Source organism: Ursus arctos, unplaced genomic scaffold (assembly GCF_023065955.2).
Source record: "Ursus arctos isolate Adak ecotype North America unplaced genomic scaffold, UrsArc2.0 scaffold_7, whole genome shotgun sequence".
Classification (NCBI taxonomy): domain Eukaryota; kingdom Metazoa; phylum Chordata; class Mammalia; order Carnivora; family Ursidae; genus Ursus; species Ursus arctos.
In genome coordinates, this window is record NW_026623089.1 from 43,274,345 (window position 1) to 43,286,359 (window position 12,015).

The 12,015-nt window shown below is 40.1% G+C and overlaps 1 long non-coding RNA gene across 1 annotated transcript in view; it reads left to right on the forward strand.

The window, feature by feature from the left end:
- LOC130543018 (uncharacterized) overlaps positions 1-12,015 on the forward strand; it is a 296,432-nt gene that overhangs the window by 145,587 nt on the left and 138,830 nt on the right. The window lies entirely within an intron of this gene.

Below are 12,015 nucleotides of genomic sequence, written 5' to 3' on the forward strand. Positions count from 1 at the left end.
TCCAGAGCAGAGTAAAGAGATGCCTCTAAGTACCTGAGACTTTCAGTGGAAAACCAAGAAATATTAGGTCTTCAGAGTGAGGGCAACATGTCCTAGGATTAAGGATAAAATCTTTATGGTTAAGAGCTAGACCTTATTTAATGAAGCATAAGATCATGACTAATCGGAAGGTAAAACCGAGAAGAACCTCAGATAAATACAACACCAAACAAACAAATAGTATGGTTCCGTAAGGAAGGGAGAGAATGGGCCAAAATGGTACTTGACGAAATAAAGGCTAGAAAGATGAAAAATTTGGTGAAATACTCAATTTACAGATGTAAGAAGTTTAAGAATAGTACAGTGAACACCAAACCCAGGTTTAAACATGAATTCTGAGGGAACAACGCGTCCATAAAATCTTACAAGCATAATTCCCCTTAGTTTGTCTTTTTACCTCCTACTTCAGCTGAATTGGGTCCTTGACATTTCTTCCTCTACATTCCGGGTACAGGTCTTGCCAGCATTTTGTGCCTTTCCTTCACACCACATCCTGAGCAAAAATTCCCTTCCAGCTCAGGTCACTATTGTCCTGTGCTATCCTCCTCCATCATTACCCCTCCCACCGCTCTCCTCTTCCCTCACGTTAGCTCTAGACCACGGTAAGCAGTTGTATGAGGAACTTCCGGGAAAGTGTTCTCTGCCACACTAATCTTAAGTGATACAACGTTAAACCCTCAACGAACATGGGTTTCATATGCAAATCATACGAAAAAGCAAGTGATACCTTTTCCCCTTTTTGAAGGCATATAATGTACACTTGAATATTAAAAGTTTTGAGAAGTCCTGAAAAGAAACCTAGTGTTTTCTGAATTTGTTTCACTTTTTAAAAAAAAAGTATAACATCTGTTAACTTCCCATAAGGCCTAGAGTGTGACTGAAATTGTTTTGGAAGATGCCGAACAGGAAAGGGGCGTCTCCTTCTGAATTGCAGTTTATTCCTTTCTGTTTCTCTTCTTTCTCTCTCTCAGCACTTTAATGTGTCTGTGTATTTGTAATTAAGGCCCATCATGAAGCCCGGGGTACTGCATTGCTGTTTTACCAAAGCTGGTAAGATCACATCCCTACCGCAAAATAGTCCTGACAAACTGATTTTGAGTGAACTCTGATCCCTCCCAAAAAATTTGGATGGAAGACGTAGAAAACGAAGAAAAAATAATTCCATATCGGAATCTAGAAATTTTGCTAGTGATGAAGAAATATTTAGTTGCAATGTAATTTCTGTCTAGCATTTTCCCTGCAAAGAATATATTGCTGAGGGAATGGGTCCAGAGCTCAAGACGGACAACTCCAATTTCTTCCTTAGTGTCACCGACGTCTTTACGTGCAAAGTGGAGGGAGGGCAGGAGGCTTTCAGTACCTGCTCAGCTTGCTCAGATCTTAGTGATTAAACAGCCTTTTGTCAGGTAATCAAGATTTTCATCCGTGGATGGGATGCGGATGTTCAAAGGGCTTGGTTAGAACTAGTGTTTAATAGGAGCGGGCCCTGATCCCCTCACCTGTCCGGGAGCATCTGTAACACCTGCTTTCAAAATGGATTTAGCTCACAAACTGTTTTATCACCTGCTTGCATTTGGGGCCAAACTAAGACAAAGACAAAACACTTTAGTGTATGTGTGAATTTGTTCTGACAAGAATGGGGAGATAGTCCAGCCACCCCCGCCCCTTTTATCACTTTGCTCACAGCTCTCAAGCCAGCTATAAAAGGCACCTTTTCAAGTGGAACAGTAGGTTTTCATCCTTGGGTTTTATTCACTTCATGAATAAAAATGGCTCTGATTCACTTTACAAGGTGGAAAGTGGGCTAGAACTTAGAGTGAGATGAAGTTTAGCCAATGTTTGTGTCATTCACTAGAGTGCTTCGTTTCACCTTGGGCTTTATGTGCTCAGTACAGCCCTTATTACGCAGGCACTGGACTCCGTTTGAGGACATCTTGTTCCTCCAGTTACGCTGAAGTGGCCCGTTTCCGGCGAGGATCCAGCCACTTCACCACCAGCCTCTTAGCACAGCACCAATTACACAGACTCAAAGCAGCGTCTGTTTGGGGCCAGTTGTTCTGGGAATGGCTTTTCTGGGTTGATGCTCTCAGGGTTTGAACGTAGCTAAATAAACAGCCTTGTTTCATCTGGGGGTCTCAACCAGAGCGTTTTCTCCCTTCATTCAGTAGTTCTTTCTTACTCACTTAATGTATGTCTACTCCATTTTATTCAGGATTTTTTGTTTTTGTTGTTGTTTAGCTTTTCCCCTTCAAACTGTTATCATTTGGGGTTGCCTTAAATTCACATTGTGAAGATCTGTTTACAACTAAGCATGCTTCCTTCCTCTTTCCCAGCTCTATATAAATAGTCCTGCGTGTCCATCAGCTCTCAGCTAAAATGTTTCTTCCTCAACGAAGCCTCCCTGTGTAGGCCTAGGTTTTCTCAGTGGTTCCATTTCCCCAGATTCCAGGACTCTGCAGCCTTAGGAGCCAGTCGACTCTCGTCTTCCCATGATACCTCAAATAAATACACTTGAAGACCCTGCCATTGTTACAGCGCTAGAAATGCTTATGAAATGAATATCCTTTTAAATGCAGAATTAAACTTGCAAGAAAGAATGGGTAATTGGTGTATGCTAGAAATGAAAAGGTTTCTGGGAAACAGACTGGTAGGGGTGAGGACAAATCCTTCAGTGGCCTTGGTGGTAGGAGGTCACTTATCTCAGCAAACGGGGGGAGTTTTGTTTTTTGTTTGTTAGGTTTCTTAGTTTTTTTTTTTCTTTTTCTTCAAATTTTAGTTAAATTGAAAGGGCAATATTGGTTTCAGGAGAATTTAGTGATTCATCACTTACATACAACACTTGGTACTCATCACAAGTGCCCTCTTTAATACCCATCATTCATTTAGCCCATCTACCACCCACCTCCCTCCAGCAGCCCTCAGTTTGTTCTCCATCATTAAGAGTCTCTTATGGTTTTTTCCCCTCTCTCCCTTTTTCCCCCTTCCCATATGTTCATCTGTTTTTTTTTTTTTCTTAAATTCCACATAAGAGTGAGATCATATGGTGTTTTTCTTTCTCTGACTTATTTCACTTAGCCTAATCTAGCTCCAACCACGTCATCACAAATGGCAAGATTTCATTCTTTCTGATGGCTGAGTGATTTTCCATTGTGTATCTATACCACATCTTCTTTATCCGTTCATCAGTTGATGGACATTTGGGCTGTCTCCATAATTTAACTATTGTTGATAATGCTGTTACAGACATCGGGATGCATGTACCCTTTTGAATCTGTATTGTTGTATCCTTTCAGTAAACACCAAGTACTGCAATTGCTGGATCACAAGGTAGTTCTATTTTTAGTTTTTTGAGGAACCTCCATACTGTTCATTCTGTTTCTTCCTGTTTCAATTTGGGAATTTGTAAGTTTCTAGGCTTTGTCCATTTCTTCCAGATTGTCCAGTTTGTTGACATATAACTTTTCATAGTGTTCTCTTATAAGTGTTTGTATGTCTGTGGTGTTCGTTGTGATCTCTCCTCTTTCATTTGTAATTTTATCTCTTTGGATCCTCTTTTCTTTTAAGTCTGTCTAGGGGTTTACCAATTTTATTAATTCTTTCGAAGAACCAGCTTTTAGTTTTGTTCATCTTTTCTACTGTTGCTTTTTGTTTTTATATCATTTACTTCTGCTCTGATCTTTATTATTTCCCCTCTTCTGCTGGCTTTAGGCTTTATTTGCTCTTACTTCTCTAGCTCCTTTAAGTATAAGGGTAGGTTGTATATTTGAGACTTTTTTTGCTTCTTGAGGAAGGCCTGTTTTGCCATATACTTCCCTCTTAGGACTGTCTTTGCCACATCCAAAAGTTTTGAATTGTCATGTTCTCATTTTCATTTGCTTCCATGTATTTTTTTTTATTCTTTAATTTCCTGGTTGACCCATTCATTCTTTAGTAGGATGTTCTTTAACCTGCATGTATTTGAGTTTTCTCCAAATGTTTTCTTGTGGTTGACTTCAAGTTTCATAGCACTGTGGTCTGAAGATATGCATGGTATGATCTTAATCTTTTTGTACTTATTGGCGTTTGGTTTGTGACCCAGTTTGTGATCTATTCTGGAGAATGTTCCATGTGCACTTGAAAAGAATGTGTTTTCTGCTTCTTTCAGATCAAATGTTTTGAATATGTCTGCTAAGCCCATCTAGTCCAGTCTGTCATTCAAAGCCCTTGTTTCCTTGTTGACTTTCTGTTTAGATGATCTGTCTATTGCTATAAGTGAGGTGTTAAAGTCCCCTACTTTTACTGTGTTATTAAAAATGACTTTCTTTATTTTTATTAAGTGATTTATATATTTGGATGATCCCAAGTTGAGGGATAAATATTTATGATTCTTAGATCTTCTTCATGGATATACCCCATAATTATGATATAATGCCCTTCTTCATCTCTTGTTACAGTCTTTGTTTTAAAATCTAGTTTGTCTGATATAAGTATAGCTACTCTGGCTTTCTTTTGACGTCCATTCCGATGATAGATGGTTCTCCATCCCCACACTTTCAATCTGCAGGTGTCTTTAGGTCTAAAATGAGTCTGTTGTAGGCAGCATATAGATGGATATTGTTCTTTTATCTGTGCTGATATTCTGTGTCTTTTGACTGGAGCATTTAGACCATTTACATTCAGAGTGATTATGAAAGATATGAATTTAGTGCCATTGTGTTACCTGTAGAGTTGGTGTTTCTGGTGATGTCCTCTGTTCCTCTAGTCCTTTTGCTTTGGGTCTTTTTTCTCTGCTCAGAGTCCCCTTTAAAATTTCTTGCAGGGCTGGTTTAGTGGTCATGAACTCCTTTAGTTTTTATTTGTCTAGGAAACTCTTTATCTCTCCTATTCTGAATGACAGCCTTGCTGGATAAAGAATTGTTGGCTACATGTTTTTCCCATTCAGCACATTGAATATATCCTGCCACTCTTCTCTTGCCTGTGAAGTTTCTGTGGACAGGTCTGCTGAGAACCTGATCTGTCTTCCCTTGTAGGTTAAGGACTTTTTTCCCTTGCTGCTTTTGGGATTTTTAACTTGTCTGTGTATTCTGTGAATTTGACTATGGTATGTCTTGGCAATGGTCGGCTTTTGTTGAATTTAACAGGAGTTCTCTATGCTTCTTGGATTTTGATGTCTGTATCCTTCCCCAGATGAGGGAAATTTTCCGCTATAATTTAAAAAAAACTGCCCCCTTTTCTCTCTCTCCTCATGGTCTGGGACTCATGATAAGAATGTTACCATGTTTTAGTAAGTTGCTGAGTAAGGTAGGTCTACCTTTGTGGTCCATTACCTCTTCTTCTTTTCAGCTTCATTATTAATTTTATCTTATGTTTCAGTGATTTGTTCCTCTGCTTTGTCCATCCTCATGTTTATGGCCTCCATTTAGGTTTGCATCTCGGTTGTAGCATTTTTAATTTTGGCCTAACAAGATTTTAGTTATTTTATCTCTGCAATAAGGGATTCTCTGGTGTCTTCTATGCTTTTTTTTTTTCAAGCCCAGCTGGTATCCTTATATTCATTGTTTTGAATTCTAGTTCAGACAACCTATAACTTATATCTGTATTGATTAACTACCTGGCCATGAGTTATACTTCCTGCTCTTTGGGGGTGAATTTCTCCATCTTGTCTTTTTGTCCAGAAAATAAGAAAGAAAACAAAACAAAAAGCAAAGAAAAACACCAACCCCCCCCCCCCCCCCCCCGATCCTGGGTGTATTTTGGCCTGCTTATTAAAAGAATCTAGATCCCAAAATAAAAATAAAATGAAAATAAATATATATATATAACTCAAAATTAATAAAAATAAAAAGAATTGAAAAAATAAAGAATAGTAGTAAAAAGAATAAAGAATAAAAGTAAAAAGGAAGCTAGATCCTATTTCCCCTAGAGCTGAAGCTTTGTAGCACTGTATGATCAGTAGACTTGGTGTGAGTACTTTGTGCTGGTCTTCTGAGGAAAGGGCCTGCCGGGCTGATTCTCAGGCTATCTTGTTTCACTGGAAATGCTTCTCTGGAGTGCGGGGGATGGGGCTTCGTGTAAGTGGCTCTGGCCTCCACTAGGTGGCGCTGTTTTGCTCCCTAAAGGCTTTTAGTGCTGATGGGTGGGTTGAAGCTGGTGGCCCCCAGTTCTCTAGCCCCAGAGCTGAAAGTTTGCAACCCCCACTGTTCTGGGATCCCTCAAGGAGAGCAATCAATCACCCCTTTTGTGTCCCTGATGTCTGTCTGAATCCTGCCTTCACCCTGCCTGTGTCCCAGTTTTTTTTTTTTTAATCTCAGGCATGCAACTGAGTTTTGAAACTCCAAATTTCAGAGACCCCTGCAGTGTGGACCTGCGCTGATTCTCCAGGGACGGTCTCACCATGCTTTTGCCATTTGCTGGCCTGTTCCAGGAAAGTGGTCACATGGACTGTGCAGCGATTTGGGATTTATGGCAAAACAGAGCAGAAAGTTGACACCAAGGCTTGGTGCTCTCAGGTGGCTCCCCTGCTCCTATGCCTGGGATCAGCGCAGCAGGTTGAAGCCTGCTTGGTGACCCAAGGGGATCCTCAGACCACCCTGTGACTCCTGAGATTCCGCCCCACTTCACCACCTGTGCAGCATAAGCCAGGCTCATCCCCATGGTAGCAGACTTCGAAAATTTCAGATTTTGCACTCTGGTGCTTATAATATTTGTGGTAGCCTCCATAAGCAGGGCTCCCTCCCCACCACAGCACCTACACTTATATCTCCCCCAAGTCAGCTCTGCACCTCCCACCTTCCAAAAGGTGATTGCTTTTCTACTTGTAGACTTTCAATTTTTGTTCTCTCGGACCTCCAATTGATTTCTTGGGTGTTCAGAATTTGATATCTAGCTGTGTTCGAGGGATGAGACAAGCTTAGAGTCCCCCTACTCCTCTGCCATCCTAACTCCTTTCCAGGAGTGTGTGTTTTAACACTTAAATGCAGAACAAAAAGCATGTTGTATAAGGCATCATGTTGTAACTGAGACCATTGCATAAAGTAGTAGGGTAAACTAGCGTGACAGAGTAGTTCAGAAAAAAATATACCCTTCGACACACCGAGGCAGATAGAAAAAGTTGTCTGTCTCTGCCTGGACCTTGGATAGGAAAAATGTTCCCTACAAAAATTTGTGACCATAGGTCTGTAGCCTCCCTAGGGTTAAAGATCTAATTTTCACTATTGGTTGGTTCAGGGACCCTCAAGCTGAAGGGAATAGGGATTTTAAATATTTATGGAGAGAAATCATGAACGACTATGTGCTGAAAAATTGGAAAATTTTTTTAAAGATTTTTTATTTGCCGGAGAGAGAGAGAGCACGCTCGCGCACAAGCAGGGGGAGGGGCAGAGAGAAGGAGAAGCAGGCTCCCCACTGAGCAAGGACTCAATCCCAGGACCCCAGGATCATGACCCCAGCCAAAGTCAGCCACTCAGGTGTCCCCCCAAATTGGTAATTTTTAATGAATAGAATTTTAGAAAACCATTTGGAAAGAGAAAATTCTTTCTAGAAAATTACTTATAAATAGGAAATTCCCCTAAAAGGAGAAGTCAGTTACTGGAAATCTACTGAGTTGCCCCAAATGCTAATGAAAAATAGACCCAGACCATGTGCAGACCTTTTCTTCCAAACCTCTGGGAATAGATAATCTTTACCTTATAGGAGTATTTTCAGAGAATAGACAAGAAGGAAAACATCTCAATGAATTTTGAGCTGCTTATAACCTTGATTCCAAAATCAGGCAAAGTCAGCATAAAAGAAGAAAACTTGCAGCTTGATTATGATTGTAGAGGCTAAAATCCTACCTGAATTATTAAGCTGAATCCAGGGATGTGCATGTATAGTGTGTAGAAGTGTGTAGTGTGTGTGTGAGGATAAGTATCAAAACACACTGACAGCATGAATGTATTCATGCTGCATGGATTCCCTAGGAATGCAGGAATTTTTTTTTAAGTTTATTTGAGTGTGTGTGCAAGCATGCACTCAGCTGGGGGGAGGGGCAGAGGGAGAGACTCTTCCAGCAGACTCCCTGCTGAGCCCAGAGGCTGACACAGGGCTCAGTCCCACAAGCTATGAGATCATGATCTGAGCTGAAACCAAGAGTCAGAAGCTTAACCAGCTGAGCCACCCAGGTGTCCTGGGATGGTTTTAATTGAAGAACTATAACTGAGAGTCTTTTAAAACAGAAATGGAAGGGAATGTCTCCTAAAAATGGTATCTTCTAAATGTCTGCAGCATTTATCGCATTTGGTGGTGAAATACTAGAAGCATTACCTTAAAAGCCAGCAGTAAATCAAGAATACCTTCTATTGCTATTTCTGTCTGGTGTGGCATTGGACACTTGAGGCATTATAGTGATATTAGGTAGTATCATGTACAATTGATATTCAAGAATTTTTTGACCAACAACTTAACATGAAAAGAAAGAAGATAAAAAATTTAAACATATACAAAGAAAAATAAAACAAATTATGCACTGTATAATGAATGAGAAAAAGAAACACTTCAGAAAAAGAAAAATAAGTGAAATATGGACAATTCACAGAGAAGGAAATACCAATGTCCTCCTCCTAAAAGAAAAAAAAAATTATCAATCTGTCTGGCAATCAAAGAAGCATAACCTAAAACAAAAACGAGATTATTTCCTACTTACAGAATTGTTAAAAATTACTGACTGGTAACAAGTTTGATGAAGATGTAGAGAAAATGAACTCCTACATTACTGGTGAGAGTGCAATTATATAAGCAATTTACAGAACTATTTTCCTATTCCTCATAACACTGAAAATACGCATGTCCTGTGATGCATTGTAACAGAGTCCAAGCTCAGCTGCTCACCACATGATGGACCATGAAGGACAAGGTGTTAGGGTAAGGAAAGTGACTTCGTTCAGAAAGCCAGAAAACTGAGGAGATGGCAGACTACTGTTTCAAAGAACCACTTCCGCTTGGTATGAAATTCAAGGTTCTCTTATGTTAGAAAGAAGGGCAAGAGTGAGAGGGTCGGAGTCAAAATGTACTGATGTCTGCAGGCCTCAAGGAAGGTCATGTAACGTCTTTATTCTAGGTCAGTTGATCTTTGCTTGCAGGAATTTGGTCATGTCATTCCTGTAAATCTTAAACATAGCATCATCATTTCTGTGTATGCTTCCTTATCTTCTCAGGTGAGGTAGATTTGGGGTAAAGATCAGGTTTTGCAAAGCTTAGCTGAACATGCTTGGCTAAGCAAAGTTTCTAAGCTATGGATCACAGCAGCAAGGGAAATGGAAACAATATGGAGTCTGACATGCTAAGTTTCTCCTTGTTACAGTTCCCCATTGTCAAAGGTCCATTCCACAGTCTTATGGGATCAGGGACAAGGGGTCGTATCGTCTCTCATCTGACTACCTCCTTCTGAAAGGGCAATGGCAGAATGGAATCATTTGACTTAAGAAATATTTCTTTGTGCCTCTTTTTGGTCTTGGGGTCTTAGAAGTAACCATAGGCATTTTTATGGAAACAACAGAAAAACACAGGTTAATGTTTGGGGCAAATTATAAGCCTAGTATCAGTCCTGAGTGCTGCCAGTGAGATTCTGGGTGTTGGGCTCAAAGCATTCTTTTTTTTTTTTTTTTTTTTTAAGATTTTATTTATTTATTCGACAGAGATAGAGACAGCGAGAGAGGGAACACAAGCAGGGGGAGTGGGAGAGGAAGAAGCAGGCTCATAGCGGAGGAGCCTGATGTGGGGCTCGATCCCATAACGCCGGGATCACGCCCTGAGTGGAAGGCAGACACTTAACCGCTGTGCCACGCAGGTGCCCCAAGGGCTCAAAGCATTCTCAGATGGAGTGCGAGCAGGCAGTGGCAACCTAATGGATTCCTCTGTTTTGTAGTTCAAATGTCTCTGGCTATCCTTTTGAGTGGTCCACAGAGCAGCAGGCATGAAGATTGCCTATATGAGAACTGTTGTGGCAATTTCTCTGAAGTTTACCTCAAGTTGTCTAGTTTTAGTTTTCAGGACTTCAGGAAAAAGGGCAGTTTTCGTTTTCGGTGATTTCAAGAGAATGGGAGAAGATTGGAAACCTTTGTTTGGAGAGTTATAGCCAGATATTTGAGGAAACCAGAAGAATTCAGGATCTAGCCCAGTTTTATAGGCAAACAACACTCAAAGACAATCAGAACTAGACTCTAGACCCACACCCACAAAGGTGTGTATTTAAAACATAATTTTCTCTCTAAAATTACTTATTTTTATGAAAGATACCCAAACTCAGACTAATTTGTTGTAAAATAAGTCTAATTTTAGCAAATGTGGCCTAATTATTTACATAAGTATAGCAGGAAGAGTGGCCATGTAGCTTCTTTTAAAGCCTGCTTTGCTAGAAGATTTATGGGGAATTTCAGATTGAACTCCTAATAGCCTTTCAAGGCTAGAAACCAAGCCAAATCCTCCCCTTCAAATTTGCCTGTGATACTTGTGTATTTGGGTGAATTCCTCTTTTCTTGAGGTCTACGAAATATCCCGAGGTTCCTGCACCTACCAGGAATTGACATTCTTAAACTGGTAAGGCTGCTTGGAAGTCTGTGTTTTTTGTGCGTTTTAAAAATTTTTTATTTGCAAGAGAGCGAGCATACGCAAGTGTGGGAGGAGGGGCAGAAGGAGTGGGAGAGAGAGAATCTTGAGAGCAGCCTCCACGTCCAATTTGGAGTCCAGTGTGGGGCTCAATCTCATGTCCCTGGGATCATGACCTGAGCCAAAATATCAAGAGTTGGCCACTTAACCCAAGTCATCCCAAGGCTGCTGGGAACTCTTCAAGCAAAGCATCAGGCCACCATTTTCAAGGGGCTTTACTGGCTCCATAAAGTCAACCTTAGTTCCTGAAAACTGTCTCGCCATATCTGAGTCTATGTGTGTCTCAAATATGACATTTCAGTCAAAGCCTTGGTCAAATAACCAATGTTTTCAGTGGTGTCCTCTTACAAGGAGAACAGATTCTTTTTTTTTTTTTTTAAAAGATTTTATTTATTTATTCGACAGAGATAGAGACAGCCAGCGAGAGAGGGAACACGAGCAGGGGGAGTGGGAGAGGAAGAAGCAGGCTCCTAGGGGAGGAGCCTGATGTGGGGCTCGATCCCATAACGCCGGGATCATGCCCTGAGCCAAAGGCAGACGCTCAACCGCTGTGCCACCCAGGTGCCCCAGGAGAACAGATTCTTATTGAACTTATGCAAATAATTAAAATTGCCTTGAAAGAAAAAATACTGAGAGTTCCTGAATTCTGGAAGATTCAGGTAGGGAGAAAAGATAAATTTCAATTTGTTCACAAAGAAATATTTTTTTTTGATATTTCTGTAAGTCCTAGGTATCTTAAGAGAAAAAAAGTTTCTTTAAATCTGGAAGAGCAAACATTAGAGAACCAGCAAAGTTTCAAATAAGAATCATAAAAACTATAATCATCTTCCTTCATTCAGTCCCATGTTACTAATTCTTCTGTGTGAATGCAGTTTTTCCATTGGTTCGGGAAATTCTTAGTTTAGTTTTATGATCTTAAAGATATCAGAAACCTGTTCTTGCCAAAAGTTATTTTCGTGTATCTGCTTGAAGCTGAAACACATTTACAAGGGCACTGAGGTGAAGCAGCAACTGTAAATGACAAAAGACTCAAAAATGGCCATGGCTAAAAATGGGAGATGAGAGTTTGTTATAATGCAGCTGACAAGGAAATTCAGTTATTTTTGTGACACATATTTCAATAATTAGAATTACATCTGATGACATACCATGACATAGTAAAACTTTAGGAATTTTATATAATTTCTGGAATTAGTTGCAGCATTTACCCACACAATATTACCTAGGAAGGTTTATCATTTGTTTGACAATGCTTCCCATGTAATTTAACATACCATATAAACTTAAGTAGTCAAAAAGACTTCATTCAGAATTTGAATTTTTTGGAAGTTTGTTAAAAACCTCAGATGGTTC